The following is a 22,908-nucleotide window of genomic DNA, read 5'->3' on the forward strand; positions in this document are numbered from 1 at the left end:
CAAGCAGATGGGTTCCCTGGTTGTGTCAAGTGGTTCCAGGTCATCATCAAGGTCCACCCACAAAAAAAAAAAAAAAAGGTCTTCAAAATTTATACCAATCATCAAAATGACATTGAGGTACCACCTCACTCCCCCCTAGGATGGCTATAATCAAAAAGACAATAATAAGTGTTGGTGAGGATGTAGGGACATCGGTCCTCTCGTCATCCTTGCTACATCCTGGTGTAGCTGGTCTGCAGAACAGTTTGGGGGGCCCTCACAAAGTTCGACATAGCTAAGCATATGACCCACAATTCTACCCCTACTTCAGTTCTACTCAGTTCTACCCCCAGGTTTATCCCCCAAGAGAATGGACAACATACGTTCATACAAAGACTTGTACACGAACGCTCACAGGAGCTTCATTCACAATAGCCAAAAAGAACAACCAACCTTACTGTCCGTCACCGGAAATGGATAAACAAAACGCGGTGTCTACGTACAATGGAATATTTTCTGTCCAGAAGAAGAATGAGCTGCTGCGTGCCGCGTCATGGATGAACCTTGACAACATAGGGCTGAGTGAAAGCAGCCGTCACAAAAGACCACATGTGGTATGATTCCATTTCTATGAAATGTCCTGAATAGGCAAATCCATAGGGACAGAAAGTAGATTAGTGGTTTCTAGAGACTGGGGGGGGATGGGGAATGGGGAATGTCTGCCAATGGGTGAGGGGTATTTTTTTTGGGGGGGAGGATGAAAATGTTCTGGAATTAAATAATGGTGACGGTTTCACAACTTTGCGAATCTACTAAAAACCACGTCATTGTACACTTTCAAAGGCGATGTTTCAGGGTATGTAAATTATATTTCCATTTTTTAAAATAAGGAAAAAATGTCGTTGATGGCGAGGACTTAGCCGAACTGAAACAATAAAATGGAGCGCGAGTCCTGAGCCCGTCGCATCCATCCCAACGAACTTTGGGCCCAGGAATGGTGCACCACGAGGGCCTGCGGGAAGAGGCGCCGGGTGAGGATCTAGGAAGAGACACGTCCGGGGATTCGAAGCGAAGGCTGTGGAGGTGGCGGCCGGGATCGCTAAGGACTGGGGAGGCGTCCGGAGGCTCAGAAGTTGGCTCGGCCGGAGCGGAGACTTAGAGGTTGGGGCGCAGAGGCTCTTAAAGAGGCCCGGGCGAATTCCCATTCCGCGTCCACCTTAACGCCAGCCCCGCGGCGCCGCGGGTCTGACCGGGTAAGGGCGCGGGGGCGCGGGGGCGCGGGGAAGGCGGCGGCGCGCCCCCCCTGCCCCCCGCCGAGCCTGCCGCGGGAGTCGGCGCTAGTGGCCGGGACTGCGCTGGCCGCGCGTCCCGGGGGCCCGGGTGCGCGCGGGGGCGGCGGGGTCGCGGCGCGGCCCCCCCACCCCGCCCGCAGCGGCGCTCTATTTTTAGCAGGCGCTGTTGCAATATAAGGAATGCGCGGCGCGCCAGGCGCTCGGGGCGCGCGCGGGCTGCGCGGTCGCTTTAAGGAGGCGCCGGGGCGGGGACGGGCCGGAGCGGCCGGAGGGCCGGCGGGCCGGGAGCCGCCAGTCCGGCTGCAGTGGGGCCGGGCGGGCGCGGCGCTACCTCCTCGGCCGCGCGAGCATGGAGGCGGCGGCCTGAGGGCCGGAGCCGAGCCGGGGCTGGAGCGCGCGGTGAGTGGTCGCAGCCGCCGGGGCGTGGAGGGGGCCCGGCGCTTTGTTCCGGGCGGGAGGTGTGGCCGCTCCCCGGGCCCTGCGGCGCTCCCCACGCGCGGCGTGAGCCCTGGGACTGGCGGGGAGTGGCCTTTTGCTCCCACCGCAGGCTCCGGCATAACGCTGTGCGAGCGAGAAATCCGCCACAATAGAGACCCCAGTGGGGAGGGCCTGTCCGCCGCCCAGAGAGCCCCTTTCACGGAACCACCCTAGGATTTCTGGTCTGCCTGGGTGAGGACCCGCGGGGAGGTGGGCGGCGGGGGTGGGGGGGGTACTCTTTCTCCCCCTTTAAAATGGCGTTAAGCAGGGATCTGCCAGGGGTGTTGTCAAATTTATCTCGATAATAAAAAGCAGCCTGCTGCACAAACAACCCTTCCCTGCGCCGCGGGGCTTGGGACTGTGGTCACAACTGAGGCCCGGCTCATTCATTGACCGGACCTGGCTGGGGTGCCCACTGTGTGGGGCATAGCGCCTGTTCCTGCTCTGCGGGGAAGGTAAGGGTAAAACATGAGCGACAGCGCAGTGTGCTCAATAACGGGATTAGGGAGGCGCAGGGGTTGTGGGATCAGACAGTGTGGAAGGCAGGGAAGGCCTCCTAGAAGAGGTGATGCCTGGTAGGAGCACGGGCACTGGACATCCAGTTCAACTCTGTGGCTGGAACTGAGGTCTGTGCTGGCCGTGGAGAAAGCCGAGTCTGGAGAGAGAGAGACAAGGGCCGCCTCTTGGGTTGGCAGAGCTCTGGGATTCCCCTTCCTCCCCCCATGGGCCTCTGCTGGTACCTAACCTCCGTGGGTTAAATGGTTCTTGCCTCTCCAAGACGCACACTCTGTCCTGGACCTGACCAGAGAGAATGAGTGACAAGGCTCAGGATTCTAGCCTCAAAAGAGTAATAAGGAAATCTGACTTAAAACCCTGAAGCCCCACTGCAATAGTAGCAGCCAGCAGGGCTCACACAGACCAGGCACTTGACCAGGGTGTGTTTTCTCATCGTTTGACAAGACTCTGCCTGAGGTTTTATTGTAATCCCCATATGCTCATGAGGAGCTGTGGCTAGAAAGTTATCAGTAACTTGCCCAGGATCCTATCTAGAGACCATGTGGCTGTTCAGGCCCCTCTTCTGAGGGTCTGGCTGTCCCCGGCTTTAGGGCTCCAGGTACAGCCTGTTGCCAAGTACAGGTTGAAGTGTGGGGTGGTGAGTTGTTGGTATTAATAACTGACACGTGTCAGGGGCTTTGCAGTGAGCACAGTACTTCACCGAGACAGTTCTTAAGACTTTCTCCTGCTTCTCTTCCCAGGGAAGAAACTCCAGCTGGCCAACATTTTATAACTCTCCTAATTTCCTGTAAATTGCGTGTCCCTGCTGACTGGGGCTGAAAATGTTTGGGGCCATGTTTTTCAACCTTGAATCTGTTCTCGCTCCCAGCAGCCAGTGAGTTTCTCTGTCTGCGGTTTATGGTGTAGTTTTGTACTTTCTCTGCCAGGTCGGGAGGTATTAGGCTTTGATGCTCTGGGGTTTTCAAGGATGCCAGGTCTGCCAGCCTCTTTGAAGGCCGGTGGTGTCGAGTATGCTGGGTGCTGGAGCAGAAACTGCCCCCACCCCCACCCCTGGCCTCAACATTTCTTTCTGGAGAGGAGGGTCAGAGCTCCTTGCTGAACCCTGGTGAGGCTTCCAGGCTTGCCTGCTTTGCTCTGGAAAAAGGCACTTTGCATTTTCCACAACTCATACTTTCGCCTACAGAAGACATTTTTGTGGCAGGTATAACTTTTAGTCTATTATTAGCTCTAACCATAGGTATTTCACACTTTCAGTTGATCTGAGCTGCTCACAAAGTGACAAATCTCTGGGGCTGGTGCCCGAGTTTGAGTGATCACCTGGAACCAGGGAGGACTACCGGACTGTGATGAACCACACTAGCTCCTGGGGTGACTGGTCCTCATGTCAGTCAGATTTGCATGTTGACCAGCCTGCTGGATCAAGTGAGTTCTCAGGAAGTGTGACCTTCGTTTTATATTTTACGCTGCCTGAAATCAGTTCTGCCCATGAAACGCATGCCCCGATGGAGTGTTCCTCCTGCAAGTGATTGAAAATATACCTGTTCGTGAGCGTTGTATAGTTTGTACAAATCATACTTATGTGAGCTGAATGGGAACACGTGCATGTGCAAAGCTGGAATATTCTCAAGCATCAAGAGTGTGCACTGAGTCCCAGAGGCTCTGTCCCTGCCAGGCTTGGGGCAGGCATCCAGCCATCTAAGATGGACAGCTACCTTTGTCTGGGGATGGGGAAAAAGGGAGGAGCTGGGTGAGCTCCCTGTGCCCTGGAGCGTCTGGCAAGTATCCATTGTCTAGGGGCTGAGCAGAGAATTCAAGTTCTGAGAGGAATTTTGTCCTTGCCAACCTTCCCAATCTTGGGTGTTGCCACTGGCCTTATGGTACTGGGGTCGGTGGGGCTGCTTTCGGCTGCAAATAACAAAACTCAAGGAAAGTAATAGGCAGAGCTTAGATCTTCCACAGATTCTTGTGAAGTCACTATACACAGAGATGGACTCTTAGTGCCACTTTCAGCAAGCTTTTGACTGGGAAAGGCAGCCAAGAAGGCTGAGGGTCTGGTGTCCAGAGCAATGGTTTTTTGCCTTTTTGGGTCACAGCCTCTTTAATATGCCAGTGAGAAACCCAGAGAAAAGTTGCTTGGGTGTACAGAGTTGGGCATACAATTCAGGGGATTCATGGATCTCCAACAAGCCCTGGATTCCAGGTTAGATCCCCTGGTCTAAGCCACATTGTCTCACTATTGTTTACTGAGGATCTACACTGCGGCTCTGCCCTCCCAGCCAGGCTATCCGGCTGTGACAGTAGAGTCCGGGGTCAAGAGTGAAAATGAGCGGGCAAGTTTTTAGTGCATGCTTCAGACAACAGAGCTGATGTTGAGGTTGAGGTGACAGTGTGTTGCACCCCTTGGCGCCTGACATGCATTCCTTGGTGCTCATCTCCAGTCTTCTAGGTGGTGTTCCTGCTGCGTATGATGAGGTTGGTCTTGCCTGCTCCCAGAGACTGCACCCCCTGCCCCCACCACTGCGCCTCTAGGGCCTTTTAGCAGGTTGGCATGATCCAAGACAGCTCCATGCAGCCATCCCTCTTGCAGGGTTCATGAAGTAGCAATGTGTGTTTAACTCTTTAATGTCCCACTCATTGACCTTTAGGTGTTTTTGGTAGCTTTATCAGGTGGGGACTACTGAGGGCCACGTGGCCAAATGACAGTGTGGGTCATTGCTGGTTGCTGAAGTGACGTTCTCTGTCTCAGAGGGGCATATTTTCATCTCCAGAGCTTGGCATCTGGCCCCCTAGATGGATAAAACACATCACAGATGATTGACATCTGGGTTGTGAAGCTAACGGGCGAGATTTGGGAGAGCACCAGGGATGGATCTGGCTGTGCCCTAATGTGCTGGTAGAATGAGGAGGGGATGGAGAGTTGGGGACTCTGTGCCCCGGCTCTTGTCCTCTGTCTAGAGGGCCGTGGGCACATCTCATGCTGCAAGGACCCAGGCCCCATCTGTGACTTTGCTGCCTGCCCTCAGGGTTGTCATGGGATTAGATGAAATACACGCATGAGAACATGCTTGGGAGACCAGAAAGGGCCATAAGGATTAAGAGCATCCTGTGCTGCAAGGACCCAGGCCCCATCTGTGACTTTGCTGCCTGCCCTCAGGGTTGTAACCGCAGATAACAGAATCAAAGACACAGCAGGGGCCCCTGGAGCATGGTTAGTCTAGATTCAGATCCCGTACAGCACATTTCTCAGAGTGGTCAGGGAGAGAACTTTAGGTGGGACACATACAGCATCATTTCATTTTAATACACTTGTTTATATGTATTATAAAACCCAAGCATGTGGTTCATGAGTGGCTCAGTGGATTAAGCATCTGACTCTTGACTTTGGTCACAATGTCACAGTTTGTGAGATCAAGCCCTGTGTCAGTTTGTGAGATCGAGCCCTGCATCGGGCTCTGCACTGATAGTGCAGAGCCTGCTTAGGATTCTGTCTCTCCCTCTCTCTGCCCCTCTCCAGCTCACTTGCTCTCTGTCTCTCTGTTTCAAAATAAATAAATAAAAACTTTAAAAAAACCCAAACATCACATCATATCCATTTTTTAAATGGATATTTTGTTCAAATTAAAGCTAGAGAGAGATTTTAAGTTAAAAAGTATGGGGGGGGGTGGTGCCTGGCTTGCTCAGTCAGAAGAATGTGCGACTCTTGATCTCAGGGTCTTGAGTTCAAGCCCCATGTTGGGTATAGAGATTACAAAAACAACAACAACAACAACAACAACAACAACAACAACAACAACAAAAAACTTAAAAAAAAAAAAAGTATGGTGATTTTTAGGTAAAGATTAAGCCAGTAATAATTCACTAGTAAATAAATATGGCCCAAATGGGAAAGTGCCCCCTTGAATAAAGGCTGGGAAATGTTCAACAGGGAAGTCCCTTCCTTGCAGCCTTTGAAGGGTGTGGTGGGTCTTTGGCTTCAGCTGGACCCCTCTAGAGATAGGGAGCTTGCTGCCCCCAAATCCATCCACTTTTCCACTTGGGAATCTCTTGTCCTTGCAAAGTTCTTTCCTTTCTCCCCTTAACCTCCCCCCACTGGCTCTGTACCACATGAATCTCTGACAATCCTGCCTTTTCTCCAATACCAGCTCCACTTTCTTCAACTGCTCCTCGACTTGTATGGTTTAAAGACCATCAGTCTCTCTTCATTCCCTCCCCTCCCCCTTCCTTTCCTCCTTCCTCCTTCACTCCCTTCAGCAAAGACTTGTGGGCTGGCCCTGGGCTAGACACTCTTATACTAGCCACGTCTAGGCCTCACAGCAATTGCCGTTGGCCTTTTACATATGTGGAAACTGAGACTCAGGGTGGTTGAATAGGCCACCTCCAGTCAAGGCCTGAGGAATCCAGAGTCCAGGGATCTGACCAAGGTCCATCTGGTCCCCAAGCACATGGTCCTTCTGTTAATTACCCTGTGCTGCTCCCAGAACTAGATAGACCAAAAATGACACGTCTTTTGTTTCCTGGTGCTCATGGGGCATGTCCCTCGGGGGTCTGACCATACATGGTCAGTGCTGCGGTGGAGCAAAGGCCCCATGCGTGAGGAGAGGGGGCAGAGCAGCCTATGCATGAGGATGTTATGAGGCAGCTAGAGCCACAGAGGCACAGAAGCAGCTGGTTGGTGCAGGGAGGCAGAGAGAGCCTGGGCGGCTGTGGTTTTCCCTGACTCCCATTAGTCTTATTGTCAGCTGCGAACCCCTAAGTCATCTGTGCACTTGGTTTATTTTTTAATTTTGAAAAATAAAAAAATGAAAATGTAAAGGATCACACGACAAACACCATGTGCCAGTACCCAACATGAAGACATGCAACCATTTACTGTGCACTGACTCCATCCTTTGCATGGGAAGGCAGGACTGCAGCCGTTTCCCTGGTCACTAGGCCTGGCTGGTTTGGGCCTGTCCTCAGCCTGAAGCAGACTTTGGAGCCTGGCTCCTGAGTTTCTGCATACTGGCTCTTTCAGCTTCCTGTCCCCGTCTAATTCAGCAGGTGCCCCCTGGGCCTCCATCCAGGTGGCTGATAGCTGGGGAGAAACCACCAGGGAGCAGGGCGAGTGGGTGCTCCTGGATTTATCCCTTGCAAAAAAAGTTGACCTACTCTCAGAAGCACTTACCTTGACCACTGTGGGTTCAGGCCAGGCTGCAGAGCACGGTTTGGTCCCGCCTGCCCAAAGCAAATGCCATTTAAATGGTAGACATATATATTTGGAATAGAGAGAGAAGAAACATAATTTTCTTTTTATAATTAGATGGCAGTGATTTGCTAAGCAGCTCATCTTACACAAACCCTAGCAAAATTCATTTTCTATTCTCAAGTGTAGAATTACTTTAAAGTGCAGCGTGGTACCTTTCCAATCCCTGGCTTCGCCCCTGCAGCTGCCACAGAAGGAGGGCACCAGTGCCCGGGCCTGGGCCCTGCTCTGCTGGCTGAGTGAATAGGGAAGGGTGGCTCTCCCTGATGTGACGATGACCAGACAGCCCCTCACCGAGCTGTTTCTGCCATCCACCCCTGCGTGACTCCCATGCTGGATCCTGAACCTGCATCACCCTTCGAAGCTTGAACTTTGGGTGACAACAGTTAGCAGAGTCACACTTTGGAAAGCTTTGCAGAAGAGATTCAAAAACTTCCAGAAAAACCTTCCACACCCACGCGGATCCCATTTGCAGGGAGTCATGATGGGAGATGAAGATTTGAACTAGTTTCATGAGAGAACATGGGGACCTGAGGTGGCCCCCAAATCCTCTTTATTAAGTGGTAAGAATGGATTGAAATGTTCTCTGTCCCTGAGTGGCCAGTAAAGAACAACACTGCCTGCATTGCTTTCCCTCACTTTGAGGGAGATGCCACAGGAGCCAGCCGGGAGCTCCAGGACCTCAGAGGGACCTGCTCCTTGGGGTTTGTCTTCTGATGAAAGCAGCCGGGGACTGCACCAGTGAAGGCAGTTAAACATGGTCTAAAACAAGTTCCTATTTGGTTATACAGAAGTACACATACATGTTATGTTCATAGGCCCATGCCTCTCTCTCTTTTTTTTTAATCTGATGACTTGGATTATGTCTAATTAATTCTTTCCCTTATTTCTGAACATCTCTACTCTGGCTCTGGCCTTCACATCACTCACTTAAATTACTGCAATATCATTCTGTTTCTCTGTTCTAATTTTGCCCCCTGTAAATCCATCTTAAATTTTTTTTTAATGTTTATTTATCTTTGAGAGAGACAGAATACGAGTGGGTTAGGGGCAGAGAGAGAGGGAGACAGAATCCAAAGCAGGCTCCAGGCTCTGAGCTGTCAGCACAGAGCCTGACACGGGGCTCGAACTCACGAGCTGTGAGATCATGACCTGAGCCGAAGTCGGACGCTCAACCGACTGAGCCATCCAGGCGCCCCTCCTATAAACCCATCTTAAAATGCAAAATGAAATATCAAAATCAAATCTGAGCATTTTACTCCCTTGCTCACAGACCCTTAATGAGAAAGGAGAAGGGGCTGGTCTACCAGATACTAAAATACTACAAAACTAGGGTAAAGTGGTATGGCCCTGGAACAGGAGTAGATAGGTCAATGAAACAGAATAGAGTACCTTCCCTGAAGTCCTATCACCTCTCCCCCAACCCCCCCACTCCTGAAAAAAAAAAAAAAAACCTTTTTATTTGAAATGCAACCCGCTTTCAAAAGAAAAGTTCTGGTTTCTTAAGTATCTGCTATATATATTTGGTATAGGCTGGCCCTGCTATACCAAATACCCACACTGTACCCAAGTCCTCAAACAGTGAAAATGTCTGTGGGCATGTGGAGCCGCGTGGAGGTTGCCAGAGGGTTGGTGGGTGGAGTTGGGAGAGGCCCACCTACCCCATTGGAACTAATCATTCTCACGGGGTCAAGGGAAAAGTTCTTGCCTCCCCAAAGCATTATGTATTCATTTCAAAAGCAAAAATAATTTTAATTCCATTTAGGTTTCTTTTTTTATCCTTTACAAAATTGCATCATACCTTCTTGAAAATTCCCCTTCTTAGATAACCCACACATTCACCCCTTTCTATCTGAATTCTGCTGGAAATGTAGGGCCCACGGAGGAGATAGAGGCGAGCCCATCTTTCTTGGCAAGGACCATTCTCTCACAAGTCGGCTCAGCTGCCCAAAATAGCCTCTATCGTGTTCTTCTTTCAATGCTGGCTTTATTGTAACTAGAGATGATGGAAAAGGGTGGAGCCACTGTCCCAAAGCCTTGGGGGCATATATGAAAAAATAACTGTATGAGATCTGTCTTCTCAGCCATCCCTCCACACCCACATTCCTCAGGTTGAGGTTCTTTGGGCAGAGGAGCTGGGAAGGCCTTGTGCTCCTCACATCCAGCCCTTCTCCAGGAAGCCAGGCCCCAGGTGCCCTCTGGCCTCCCAGGGAGCTAAGGTCAGCTGGCATCAGAACCTTCCCATCCACCCCCATTCACTGACCCCCGACCCCGCCCGCCCGCAGTGGACAGCGGCCTGAGTCCACTTATCTGGGACTGGGTGGGTGTTTCCTGCATGTTTGAGATTTTACAGAGGAAATCAAAATAAAGAAACAAAGCCTTTGTTTTACTTCTGGACTCAAACTGGGGATGGCTGGAGGGATGGAAAGGGGGAGCAGGAGTAGGTCACTTGGCAGTCCAACAAAATAACCATTCTAATAAAGCATTTAACAGGGACTTTTTTCTATTTAGGGTTGGTGTGAGTGAATAGGAAAGACAGGGTGGAGGGCTGGGAGAGCCTCTTTGTGTGGAAGGAGAGAGCCCCAGGCAGGGTCTCTGGCAAGGGTCTGGGACCACCAGCAGGGCTGCAGAATTGGCAGCCAGAGGGGCCACAGATAGTCTCAGTCTCCTTTCCCACCTCAGAAGACCCACAGGAGACCAGGAAGGGACAGGGACTGCAGGGCCAGAGGGCCCTGGCTCCAATTTCTGCCCCACTACCTATCGTCATGTGACCTAGGGTGGTTCCCCCCCCCCCCCATCAGTGTGAGCCTCCCTTGCCTGGTCTCTAACAGGTAACAGTGAAGATGTCCCAGCCACCCCATCCCGTTCTTCCTGATCTAGCTATGCTGGATCAGGCCTTCATCCCACATATGTGGAAATGGGGAGGTGCTCTCCCCAGTATTTCTTCATTCTCCCCAAAGGATTTTCTCCTTGTAGAAATTCTCTGAGTGTATCATTTATTTTTCTTTAAAAATTACCCAGGTGTTGATGAAAACTCTCCCTATCTGCAGTATTTCTGAGGATTTCAGAGTGGGGACCGTGTCTGCTGGCCATCTGGCCTCCCTGGTCATCTGCCCCACTTTGCCCCACGCATGTATACAATCAGCTTGGCTTCCTCATTCCCTAAGCCCCACTAAGCCACAGCCAGTGTGTGTAACAGGCTTTCGCCAAGGGCTCGGAAGAAAGGGGGTTACCCATTGTTCAGAACAGGGCAGGAGTTAAAACTGAGTAGTAGACATCCTCCTCTTGCCTGCTCACCCTTAAAGGATTTCTCCCTGCCTGCCTGTCTCCTCAAGCCTAGTTTACTGCCATTTTCCAGGGACCGATTTTCCTGGACACTTTCCCCAGAACTTCTGAGAACTCCAAATTTCCATTACTTTTGGTTGCAAAGCAGTAATGACATCTGTCCTGGACTCGGCTGCGAGCCTACACTTTGGCCTCAGAAAAGAGCCACCAAAGAGCCTGTCTAAGCCAGAGTTCTGCACCCTAGCCTTACACCATTAGCTAGGTGTAAGCTAGCACCTTCAGTATGAGACACCTCAAATTCTTAAATTAGGGCTTCTTTCCCAATGACCAGAGCGAACCCAAGTGTGAATTTTTTTTCCTTCCTGTTACAGCATCTTGCAGAATCGCCGTGAGGATTAGAGCTGATGTAAATCAACAGATATTTAGTGAGCACCTACTCTGTATCAGGCATGTGCTGGGCACCCGAGGGACGGTGGAGAATAGAACAGAGGACAGGCCCTGTGCTCATGGAACGGACACATTACATAAGTAAGGAATGCAAAGGGCTGTCAAGGACAGCTGAGTATCTGGAAGAGCGTAACAGTAATATGTCACCTAGTCTGGGGTGTGGTAGGGCGTGCTCAGGGGAGTAGATGTAGAGTGCTGAGGATGTTGTCAGGACTTAATAAACAGGCATTATAATGCTCCGTCCTGGCCACAGGACCCAGCCTGATTGCACCTGCAGCTGGTTGCTGCTACTACCAACAATAGTTTTGCATAGAGGGGTTTATAATGTTTTCCAAGGTTACACGGCCAGTACGTGATGCATCCAGGATTCAGCACTGGACGTGTCGGACCTATTTCCATGCTCCTAACTTCTGCTCTGTCTTCGGCCGTTATGCCCCTGGGAAGGTCCCCTCACGGTCCCCTGAGATGGGCTGTAGGGCGGGGCATAGCTCTGAAGCTTTCCTCTTTCTCTGCATCCCTGAAACAAGTCAGCATGGGTTGTGGATGCTGGTCATTCCTCCATCATCAGAAATAAAATGTGCTTCCTTGTTAAATCCTGGGTTGGCCAAGCAGCAGGAGTAGTAATACCTCAGTCCATCTCGGGCTGGCATCTCTCTGTCAAGTGAGGAAACTGAGGCACAAACAGATTGAGCAGTGGCCTAGGGCCACATACCTAGCAGAGGGGCAAATGCTTTGATGCAGGACTTTTGATAAAAGTGCTGTACATGGAAAAAACAGGTGGGAGGCCGGTGGTGGCTCCTGGGTGGGTCGCACCCCTTGGGAATGGAGCCGGTCTCCCAGCAGTGCCCACTGCCCCCTCCCCCACCCAGGCACAGCTGTCTGGCCTGGCTAGGCTGGTGAGGAATGGGAGGGAGAAATAGGTGGGAGAAATGCACCAATGTTTTGCACTTGGAGAGTGAGATGTGAAAAGTTGCCTCCTGCCTTTCCAGCGGGGTGGGCTTAAAATCGGGACTTTGAGAGGGTCCCTGAAAAGTTACCACCCCACTTCCAGCCCTGGTGCACCCCTCCAGATTCAGGCTACTGGGTCCTATTCCTTCCTTGTTTCATAGGCCTTTCCAAGGAAACCCCCACAACCTCCCCAGCTGCTCATTGTCATGCCCACCTCGTTTTCAGGAAGTTTCCCTTTCATTTTGCTCCAGCCCAGATCTCTACAGTCTGGTTACTCTTTTAAAATGGAGATTGGATTGCTTCTTCCCACCTCAGGCAAGAGCCTGGACCATGTTTCTTTCTCATTTTAGCTTCAACATAAAAATTTTAACATTTTTCATGAATGGTGCTTGACATCGTGAATATAAATGATAGAAACAAATCAAAGCAACGGTCGTTTCTGAATATGTCTTTCTGCCCTTTACCTCCCTGGGTTCTGAACACTCCTCGGGTGGGCTGTGTGCCCTCCCCCTAATGACTGTGCCCCTGCAAAGTCTCTAGGCTGAGTAACCCCTGCTGCTGTTACTCCTCAGTGTCATTTCCATGTCCTTTTTTATCATGCCTCTTTGTGGCCGAAGCCAGGCCAGGGCAGTGCAGAGAGTTGTCGGCTCCCACTCAATGTGGGCATGCTGAGGCATGCTTGAGGTGGCCAGGGCTGGGGGCAGGTGCCCCTGTGGGCCGGAGCCACCCAAGGGTGATTCGTTTGCCTTATACAATGTATAAAACTTTTTAACAGGTAGCTAACGTCAAAAACTCAGTCTCATGTAAAATTCAGATTCCTGGCTACTCTTAAACAGTTTAGGCTACCTGGCAACCCCTTTACAGATAGGTTCATGTTGGAGCAGTCGGTGGAGGGTAACAGCAGTCTCTGATTTGCTGCAGGCTCCACTGCTCCCTGCTGCTTGCACTCACCTGCCTCTCTCATTTATCGACCTGGCCTCTGCGAACACATGAGGCTGGGATGTTCAGTTGTCTCCCACATGCCTCTTTCTGCTACTGCAAGGGAAAGCAGTTCAGATAGTGGGTCAGCCAGGATTGGAGGGCTGAAGTTCAGCCATAGTCAGGCCTGGCAAAAGTGTCCATCTTCTGGCAGGGGGGCTGCTGACACAGAGCAATGACTGTCCCTGGCCTCGAGGCCTTCCCTGTGCTGTCTGGCACCATCCTTGCCCTTCTGCTGGGCCACTTACTTCCTAGTGTGCTAGTGTGAGGCCACGGTTCCATGAGACAGGCAGCTCTGGGCTGACACAGTTCTGAAGGACAGTCTGTGAAGCTGTGCTCTACACACACACACACACACACTCTAGTCAGGGGAAGGACAGTACCAGGAGATTTGCCTTGCTGTCACCAGCAGGATCCAGGGACAGGGTGTGGCATCCCCAGACCAGCAGGTGGAGTGGTCAGGGAGCTGGGACCTGGGAGCTGCAGGGGGCTCGGTGTTTTGGAAGTGTGAGTGGCAAGTAAGGACTCCCTCACTGTCCCCTACTTCTCCTGATGGGCCGGTGCCCATGTGTGTCCAGTGGAACTCCTCACGTGATATGTCCCTTATGAGAGCCACCATTCACTACTCTGGGACCCAGCTGGCCCATCGGGTATAGCGCCCACACCACCTCTGCCCTACCCGCTACCCGAGCCAGAATTCCGGCTTCTCCCAGTGTCAACCCTGCATTGTGGAAATGCCGACAGCAGACCCCTGCAGTGTCTCTGTGCAGAAAGCTGTGCCCAGGCTCTAGAGAGGTAACGAAGATGAGGTCCGGCCCTCAGACCCCAACCCTACCCTAGTTGGGGAATCTGACAGGGAAACAGCTCCCCAGCTCCCAGATTTGAAGGGAGAAGGAGGGGGGGCTTGTTCCCCAGAAGAGGTAGAACGGCCCTGTGGCCGAGCTGGGAGCTTTGTGGTCAGACTCACAGACAGACAAGCCACAGAACCTCTGTGACCTCAGGGTTGATCACTAACAGGTGCTAAACGGCACCTTCTTGGCTGTGAGGAGTCAAATGGCATAATGGCCGCAGAGCACCCTGCCACCTGCCACCTGGCCAGCACTCCCCAGACACAAGCGCGGTGGCTGCATTGATGGAGACCTGGAAGGCAGGAGATGGCTGGGGAGGAAGGGATCACTTCAGGATGCTGGGGAAAACAGGGGGGCTTCTCCATAGAGAGGGAATGTTTTCGCAGGCGGAGGGAAGGTGAAGAGACAGGGCAGGCAGAGAACTTTCATTGGCAGACTCCGAGGTGCTCTGCCAGGGGCCGGAGTCCCTGTCCTCAAGGATGCCACACTAGGAATCATCAGAGAGGCTGCATGAGGAGGCCAGTGGTGCTGGGGGCTGTTCAAGGAGGGCCTGGAATGCTCTGGTCAGTGGGAGAGCTTCCGACGCCCGTGGGCGGTTTTTTGGGGAGGAGCAGTATGCTCCAGGGCTGTTTGAGGACCGATAGTGCTGGAGGGGTGGGAGGATAAGGGGGGCAGAGCTGAGCCCCTGAGGTGCACCTGCCATGAGTGGCAGACTTGCTAGGCCTTGGCCTTGGATCTGAGGGAGGAGAGGTGTTTGAGCTGCTAGGGGAGGAAGAGGGCAGGAAGGAGAGACAAGGGGTCTCGAGGGGGGGTGGTTGTTGGCTTTTTAAAAAATTTAATGTTTAAAAATTAAAAAAATTTTTTTAATGTTTTCTTTATTTTTGAGAGAGAGAGAGAGAGAGAATGTGAGCAGGGAAGGGGCAGAGAGAGGGAGACACAATCTGAAGCAGGCTCCAGGCTCTGAGCTGTCAGCACAAAGCCCAACGTGGGGCTTGAACTCACGGAGTGTGAGATCGTGACCTGAATGAAGTTGGATGCTTAACCCACTGAGCCACCCAGGCGCCCCTGGCTGAGTCCATTCGGAGAAGGGTTGAGCCTGAGCAGCCCCCTGAGGAGCTGTGAGGAGGCTGCTGCGGCAGAATGAGGAGAGACTAGGACGGTGGCGGCCCACCAGGGTCTGAGGGTCCTCACTTTGGGGACTCCCAGAGTGCGCAGAAGCCACCCCTCCCCGGTGGGGTGACTGCCAGAATGACTTTCCCAGTGGGCATGCAGGCTCCCATGTGAGGCTGCGAAGTTCTCCTCGGCTGAGGAGAGACTGCCCCAGCCCCAGCCCCAGCACTAGGTACATATTAATAGGCCCCTGGGGCTGAGAGTAAGAATTCAGTCGTAAAGCCACTTCCTCCTCTCTGCCCTAGCTGCCCTGAAGGAAGCTGTGACCCAGGTGGCAGCCCTGCCCGCACCCCTGGAGTTCACTGCCACCCTCCCTGTGGTGGTAGGACATGGAGACATGGTGGAGGATGCTGGGGTGGGAGCTTGGAGATTGAGAGGCCCGGTGTCAATACCCCGTGAGCCAGAGTTGCCGTGGGGGCATGTTGTTTTGAAGGTCTATGTGGGCCTTAAGACACTGGGGCCCTCGCTAACGCCTCTGTTCCCAGAGCCTCAGACCTACCAGGTGCCCTGGTCTAGCTGGGTGCTGAGCAAGGCAGAGCTTTAGTTTTTAGTTGCCAGGTCCCAGCTTTCCCCGTTACCACGCTGTTCCCCTGGGCAAATGCCCTAACATTCCTGACTCTGTCTCCCCACTGGTAAAATGGGGAGACTGAATGCCACCCTGCATGGTCCTGCCTCATTGTGCCGGCCGGCCGGCCTGCATGACCTTCCTCTTCCCACCGGACCCTGTATCCCTTCCCCATCTGCTTCCCTCTCCTCAGAGCTTCTGGAATATTCAGAGTTTCTGCCCTGCGGGCTACCCAGTCTCTCCTGGCTTTTCTTGTTGGTCAGCCTCCCTAGGGACGGCAGAAAGAGTTGTGGACAGACAAGATGCCCCCCCAGGGCAGAATGGGGGGGGGGGCTGAGGCCCATACACAGCCAGCGTGAGAACACACCCCAGAAGGAGTGGTGAGGGCTGAGTTCTGTTGAGTTGTCAACTGTGGAACCAGCCAGTTCGCAGGGCATGAGCTCGGGCAGGACTCTGGAGGGAGGCAGGAGGGCTTCCTGCAGGAGGAAGGGCTTGAGATGGGTTTTGAAGAATGTTGCTGATGGTAACAACTTGATGTTTACTGAGCGCTTGCGGTGGGCCAGACACAGCCAAGCAAATCAGTGTAGCCACTGTGCCCACCTCTACAGAAGAGGAAACCAAGGTGCAGAAGATAAGTAACTTGCTTAAAGTTGCAGGCTGCCTGAGTCAGTGGCTCAGGCTCTGTGATGAGGGGCTCCAGGGGAGGGGCCGGCCCCAAGCTGGGTAGGGACCAGCTGGTGTCCAGGAGCACGAGGAGACAGGCTGGGCCCAGGGCAGCGACCAGCACAGTGGAGAGGGGCCCAGACAGAGGTGCTGGAAAATGGGTCTCAAAGCTACCTGGTGCTCCCACAGGGTTAGCTGCCTGATCCCCCAGCCTCCTCCCTGGTCCTCAGGAAAGGAGCATGTGGCCGGACACTGTTTGGCACACTTTGTCCCAGTTGGGAGTCGGGGCGTGCCTGTTCCTAGTGACTAGTATCTGCCCTGGGTGCCTCTTGGGCCCTGACCTGCTCGGCCGCCTCCCCCACAGGAGCAGGGATGTGGCCTTGGAGGCCTCTCTGACTCAGACATCACTCTCCCGGCTCACTGCTGACCTCTTTCCAGCACTCCTGGATCTGCTGCCTCTGGCCTGGCCTGACCCTGTACCCACTCACCATGTCGCCAGCCATGAACAAATGCCTAGGATGATGGACTGGCCACGGGCTCTGGAGCCATACTGTGTGGTTTCAGAGCCTAGCACTGCCCCTTTCTAGCTGGATGACCTCAGAAAAGTTATTTTACTTTGTTGTACTTCAGTTTCTTCAACTATAAAATGGGGATAATCAGAGTCATTCCGTATAGGGCTGTTGTGAGAATTAAATGAGCTAACGTGGTAAAATCTTCCAACAGCATCAGACACATCACTTACATTAATTAATTAATTAATTAATCATTAGTTGTTTTTAGCATTGACCACTCTTGTAATTATTACAGTAGGTATTTCTACACACCTACTCTGGGACTTACACTGCTGGGTCATAAGTGGCTCAGCTCCTTGGGGCGCCTGGGTGGCGCAGTCGGTTAAGCGTCCGACTTCAGCCAGGTCACGATCTCGCGGTCCGTGAGTTCGAGCCCCGCGTCGGGCTCTGGGCTGATGGCTCAGAGCCTGGAGCCTGCTTCCGATTCTGTGTCTCCCTCTCTCTCTGCCCCTCCCCCGTTCATGCTCTGTCTCTCTCTGTCCCAAAAATAAATAAACGTTGAAAAAAAAAAATTAAAAAAAAAAAATAAGTGGCTCAGCTCCAGGCCTTGTCAGGAGTCACTCTCGGGCTAGTGGGTAAGACCCAAGTATGAGCAGTGATACAAGGAAGCATGTGGGACTTGGGGGTCATAAGTAAGGCCAAGGGCACTGCATCCCTCCCCTGGCTTACTTCAAACATTGGCCTTTGCCTGGATCTCTGGATCCCTATCTGACCATCTCTGCCAGCAGTTCAGGTGTGGTCCCGGCAGAGGAGTTTGGATTTGATGGGGTAGAAAAGCAGGGGCTGATGTATTAGCACAAGACTTGGGTAATAGAATTTTCCAGAGACAACCAGGCAGGCTCCCCCTAAAGGTCCTGCGCGCCCCCACCCAGAACAGGACGGCCGGTACGTGATATGTTTTGGAGGGAATCGGAAGAGTGGTGGGTTAGATCTGGGGTGGCAAACAAGTTTCCTCTCTGGATCAGTCACCTGGTTCTGGCTGCCAAGGTGCTGCATCAAAAAGGGTTCACGACTGAGCCAGAAGAGGACAGTGGTCAATTATGATGCCTGCGTGGCTCTGGGGACAGGAGGAATGGCCCCTGCGCCACATACTCACCATCTAAAAGCCAGTGGTATTTAAGGTCCTTTATCGCACAAAATTATGCACATGGTTGGATGGGTGGTTAAGTCTTAATACTGGAGTGAGCTGAATGCACTGGCTTCCTGGAGGGTTGAGTGGTGCAGTGACATGGCTGGGCTGGGATTAGCAGCCATGTGAGACAACAGGCTGGAGCAAGGTCTGAGGGAGAGGAGAGTGAAGTCCTAAGGGATACACCAATGGCCTAGACCCCTGGTGGGACGGCACACCATTTATGCTCAGCCTGCAAGGCAGCAGCCCTGGGGAAGCTGCCCATTTCTGGGAATTGTGCAGAAGGGAAGGGCAGCTCCTGGAATGCAGAGCCATTTCCTCCACACGGGTGGGGTCACTCCCCCCAGCGTGTCCTCATCCCTGAGCTGGGCACACCCAGACATCATGGAGATGAGATTAGCTTCCCAGAGCTGATTCAGCTCAATGGGATGGAAAGTCCATTTGCTCTCGCAGCAGCTCCATTAATAGTAAGTGTTCCCCCTCTTCCAGCTTTATTTATCAGACAACTTGCAGTTCAACTGATAAGGTTCCTGGGGGGGGGATCTTTAAAATGTTTAGTGTAGAAGTAGAGAGGCAAAAAGCAATGAAAACTAAACTTTCAATAAAGTTAGCAGCATCTTTGCAGAGACTCTGGGTTGGCCACTGCCCCAGCTCCAAGAATCTGTGGTCCTTTAGTCGTGTAGCCAAGGAAGCTACGGACAAGGATGAAGAGTGCCCTGTGGGTTAGTGAAGTCACCATGACAGTCAAAGAAATGCTGTGATGCTATAAAACTAATCACCCAAGGAATTGAAGGCAGTGTGGTGTGACGGTTCCCAGGATGACCTTTGGTGTCCAGCCAGCCCACCGCAGCTGCCCACTGAATGGTGGGGAGTGTAATTGCAATGGAGTCTCTCCTGGGCATCAGTTGTTCTGGCCAGGACTGTATGGCATTGCTTTGGAAGTGGTGCTGGCTATGGGGATGGGGTGCACAGAGAGGCCAGGGAGCCTGTGGACCCCTTGACAAATGTCTGCAAGGCAAGCTATTTCTTTTTGTTTGTTTGTTTGTTTGTTTGTTTGTTTAATTTATTTATTTTGAGAGAGAGAGGGCAAGTGAGCATCAGTGGGGGAGGGGACAAAGAGAGCGAGAGGGAGAGAGAGAGAGTGTCCCAAGCAGGCTCTAAGCTGTCAGTGCAGAGGCTGACGTGGAGCTTGAACTCATGAACCGTGGGATCATAACCAGAGCTGGAATCGAGAGTCAGACGCCTGACTGGGCCACCCAGGCGCCCCCAGGCTACCTCTTTTTTGTGCGCCCACTTAAAAAACGGGGAATGTGTTGGGCTATTCTTTTCGGAAAAAAGCCCCGTAGAAGCCCTAGAAACTGGCAATCTGGGAGAATGCAACAGACTTGGTAAAGGATCCTAGCCACCGGACACAGCCATTTTGGGGGCTGCTGGAGCCCTCTGTTGTCCCAGGCATTTACATTGGCTACTGTATTGGGTCCTCCAGTGGCCCTGTGCAGTGCAGGCGCTCTTAGGGCTGTGGATGCGGCCGGCAAGTGGTCCAAACCACTGGAGTCTACCAGGTTGGAGGGAGACCAGGGGTCCAACCACTTCACCTGCAGTACAAATATGCCCTTGCTGAGGGCCCCTTGGTCTTTTTCACAGGGGCCTCACAGGAGCGTCCTGTTCTCCTATTTTATAGGTGGGCAGACAGGCTCCTGGAAGTTAAGAAACTTGTTCCAGGTCACACAGGGAGTCCATATCAGAGACACAAATAGAACTCAAGCTGCCTGGGGATGCCTGGGTGGCTCGGTCGGCCATTTAAGTGTCTGACTTCAGCTCAGGTCCTGATCTCACAGTTCATGAGTTTGAGCCCCGTGTCCAGCTCTGTTCTAACAGCTCAGAGCCTAGTGCTTGCTTCCTATTGTGTCTCTCTCTGCTCCTCCCCTGCTTGTGCTCTCTCTTTCTCTCTCTTGCAAAAATAATAAATAAGCAAACATAAAAAAAGAGCTCAAATTACCTGACTGTAGTCATAGGCTATTAATGACATCCCTGCCCCTAGTGTCCCCCTGCGAACCAAGGGAGGCTTTGTACAAGACTGTCCTCAGGAGTTCTTAGAACCCTCCAAGCACACTTTGAAATTTGCTGGGTGAAGAGGTTATTGTGGGGTCATCTGTCTACCTAGCCCCCCACCTCCTGGGAGCATCACCCCTGCTTCTTGGCCTAAGGGAGAGCTGGGTGGGTAGAAGGCTTCACTGGGGCAGTATCCAGCAGTCAGTCAGTGAATAGACCTTGAGCCTCCTGTGTTTCGGGCCCTGCCTGGCCCCGTAAAAGGCAACGGAATAAGGAGATGTGGCTCTTGTCCCGGTGGAGCTTCTGAGCTACGTGGGGAGACGGATCTGCCATTCAGGAAACAACTTCAAACCTTGCCAGATGGTGCTAACCCTGAGAGAGAAAGGGAGCCAAAGACAGCAGCCAAAAAAAGCTTATTTCTCTGGTTAGAGATGCCCGAAGTTTTTGTATACGTGTTATTAAAATTGTCCAGGCAGCACTACTGTCTTTTAGGAAGAAGTTTCCAGTATGAGCGAAGGTTTGGGTTGCCCGTGGACTGGGAGGGGCTGTAGGAGCAGTGGTTGCCATGGGAACCAGTGCTCAGCCGCCAACGCCCGCCCAAGTGGTTGCTGTTCCAAAAGTTGGTTTCTGAGTGGAGGGGGCTGCCTAGAACCTCAGAGCCATTTCCCATGGAAACAATGTTCTAAATGATGGGTGACGATCCCACACAGGCCTCCGGCAGAGCTGAGATGGCAGCAGGGCTCTGATGGGGGAGCCTCTGAGTGGACAAAGTGAGAGGGGGAGGGAAGAGAGACTGAGGGAATCTCTCCTGGGAACAAAGTCAACAAGGTGCAAAAACAAACATTTAAGCACCTTCTCTAAGCTGGGAACATTTCATAATTTTAATTTCATGCTTAGAGCAATCTTGCAAAGTATTTTCCGATGATTTCAAAGTAATTTTCTAACCCATCCCATCTTACAAAATAGGAAACTGAGGCTATGAACAGTAACTTGCCCAAGGTCCCTTACCTGGTCAGTAGGAGAGTATCCAGCATAGAAAACTGGTGGAGGAGCTTTAGAGAGAGACCCTAGGTCCACCTTACACTACCTTCCCACCTCAGAGGGGCTATCCATGATCTACAAAAGGTAAAGAACTGACATTCTAGAATGATCTCTAATCTAAAAAGATCTAGAAAGAGCTCTGATCTTCTAGTCGGACAGGCTGGAGAGGAGGGGGAGGTCTTGTGAATGTAAGCATTTTGCTTCTTAACCACCAACCAATTTTCATCATAGCTTGTGGTGACTTTTAAAAAAAAGTCTTTCTCTTCACCACTCGAGTCCAGCTTATTTTGTAGGAGTGTGGTGCATGCACTTACAAGGACATCATTTAGTCAGGGATTATTTGGGGGGAGGTTGAAGCCTGGAAAAACATGCCCATCAGGAGAAGAGCCTTTAGAATTGGGGGAGGGGGAGTTCTGGACTCACTCTCATGCCCCTGCAACACCTTCTTCCCTTCCTGGGCCCACACTTGCTTTCAGAAGGGCTTTTTTATGTGATTGGTCTGACCTGGTAGAAGGAGGAAGACAGTCCTAACCCCTGGCTGGGAGGGTTGCTTGCCCCTTAGCCCCGTGCATGGTCAGGGCCAATGCTGTGGCCAGTAGGTGGTCTGATAGTTGTTTGGAAATGCCGGCATTGAGCCTCTAATTCCTTCAGCTAGACTTACATCCTTGTTGATGCTCTGCTAGGCTTTGGTGACACAGAGAGGGACAAGTTGCAGTCCCTGCCTTTTGTGCACATTTAAGTGTGGATTTCAAGCTTGTTCGTGCCCTCTGCACAAGGAATTACAGGGCACAGACCAGAAGGTGATGCCTCCCATAGGAGGGGATTCCTGGGCCCAGGCCTGACCTGTGAAGAGGTGTATGCTCCCCGAGGGGGGCCCTGGGTATCTGCAGAGGACTCTGTGTGACCATAGAGCACACTGGGTGAGCACAAAGCTGGTTGAGAGAAAGAGAGAGTAGAGTATGAGAGGTTGTGGCATAGCTACCGCTGGAGAGGTCAGCAGTGGCAACCAGTGCCAGCCTCGAATGTCAGTGAAGGAGCCGGAACTTGGCCCATCAGCTATGAGCAGTGCTAAAGGGTTTTTCACCACAAGGGATCCGGTCCAAGTTTTGTGCTAACTGTGCATTCTGACCTGCTTCCATTGAGTCTTAGTTGGGAGGGAACCCCGAGTTGGCTGCCTGTGGTCTCCTGGGAGCTCAACCCCTGAGTGCAGGACTCTGTGAAAGGAAGGAGCCCTTCATCTGACCGTTTCCTGCCAGCTGCCTTGCTTGGCAAGCAGGTCCCCAGGTGATTCTCCTGTGGGTGGTCTGAGCACCACCTCAAAGATTCAGTTCGTGTCCTCTATCATACTTACTAGTGTATTTCTTATCTTGTTTTATTTTGAGAAGAAAGTCAAGAGAAAGAATTTTCTTTCTTGATACCTTTCCACCCACTGAGTACTTTTTATTCATGTCGTTGCCAGCAGAGAATGGAAGGGAGCTCTAAAAAGAGCCTCTTTCACAGGCAAATATGGTCACCCTGGCCCAGTGTCCCTGTCCACCCACGGCCAAGATGACGGGTAAGGAAGGACAGTGAGGGGACCACACCAACATCTCGCTCCTCAAAACCTGAGAGGCAAAGGAGAGAGAGCTAGCCCTGTTTTCTTCCAACTGTCCTGCAGCCCCTTGGATCGTCATCTCTCATCATGTGGGAGAACTCAGTTCACCA

General features: G+C 52.2%; 1 protein-coding gene across 5 annotated transcripts in view; it reads left to right on the top strand.

Moving 5' to 3' along the window:
* Window positions 1–1,543: 1,543 nt before the first annotated feature.
* Window positions 1,544–22,908, top strand: part of MRAS (muscle RAS oncogene homolog) — a 55,388-nt gene continuing 34,023 nt past the window's right edge. The window contains exons 1-2 of one of the 5 annotated variants that reach the window (XM_047099162.1): window positions 1,544–1,670; window positions 3,519–3,686. The gene's annotated coding sequence lies outside the window, so the exon portion shown is untranslated. Of the gene's footprint in view, window positions 1,671–2,907; window positions 3,139–3,518; window positions 3,687–22,908 lie in introns of those variants that run through there. The other 4 variants (XM_047099158.1, XM_047099163.1, XM_047099159.1 and 1 more) reach the window with 4 other exon arrangements.

The sequence above is a fragment of the Lynx rufus genome, unplaced genomic scaffold (assembly GCF_022079265.1).
Source record: "Lynx rufus isolate CCGP_SWC_20201006 ecotype Redwood Valley unplaced genomic scaffold, mLynRuf1.p SCAF_5, whole genome shotgun sequence".
Classification (NCBI taxonomy): Eukaryota; Metazoa; Chordata; class Mammalia; order Carnivora; family Felidae; genus Lynx; species Lynx rufus.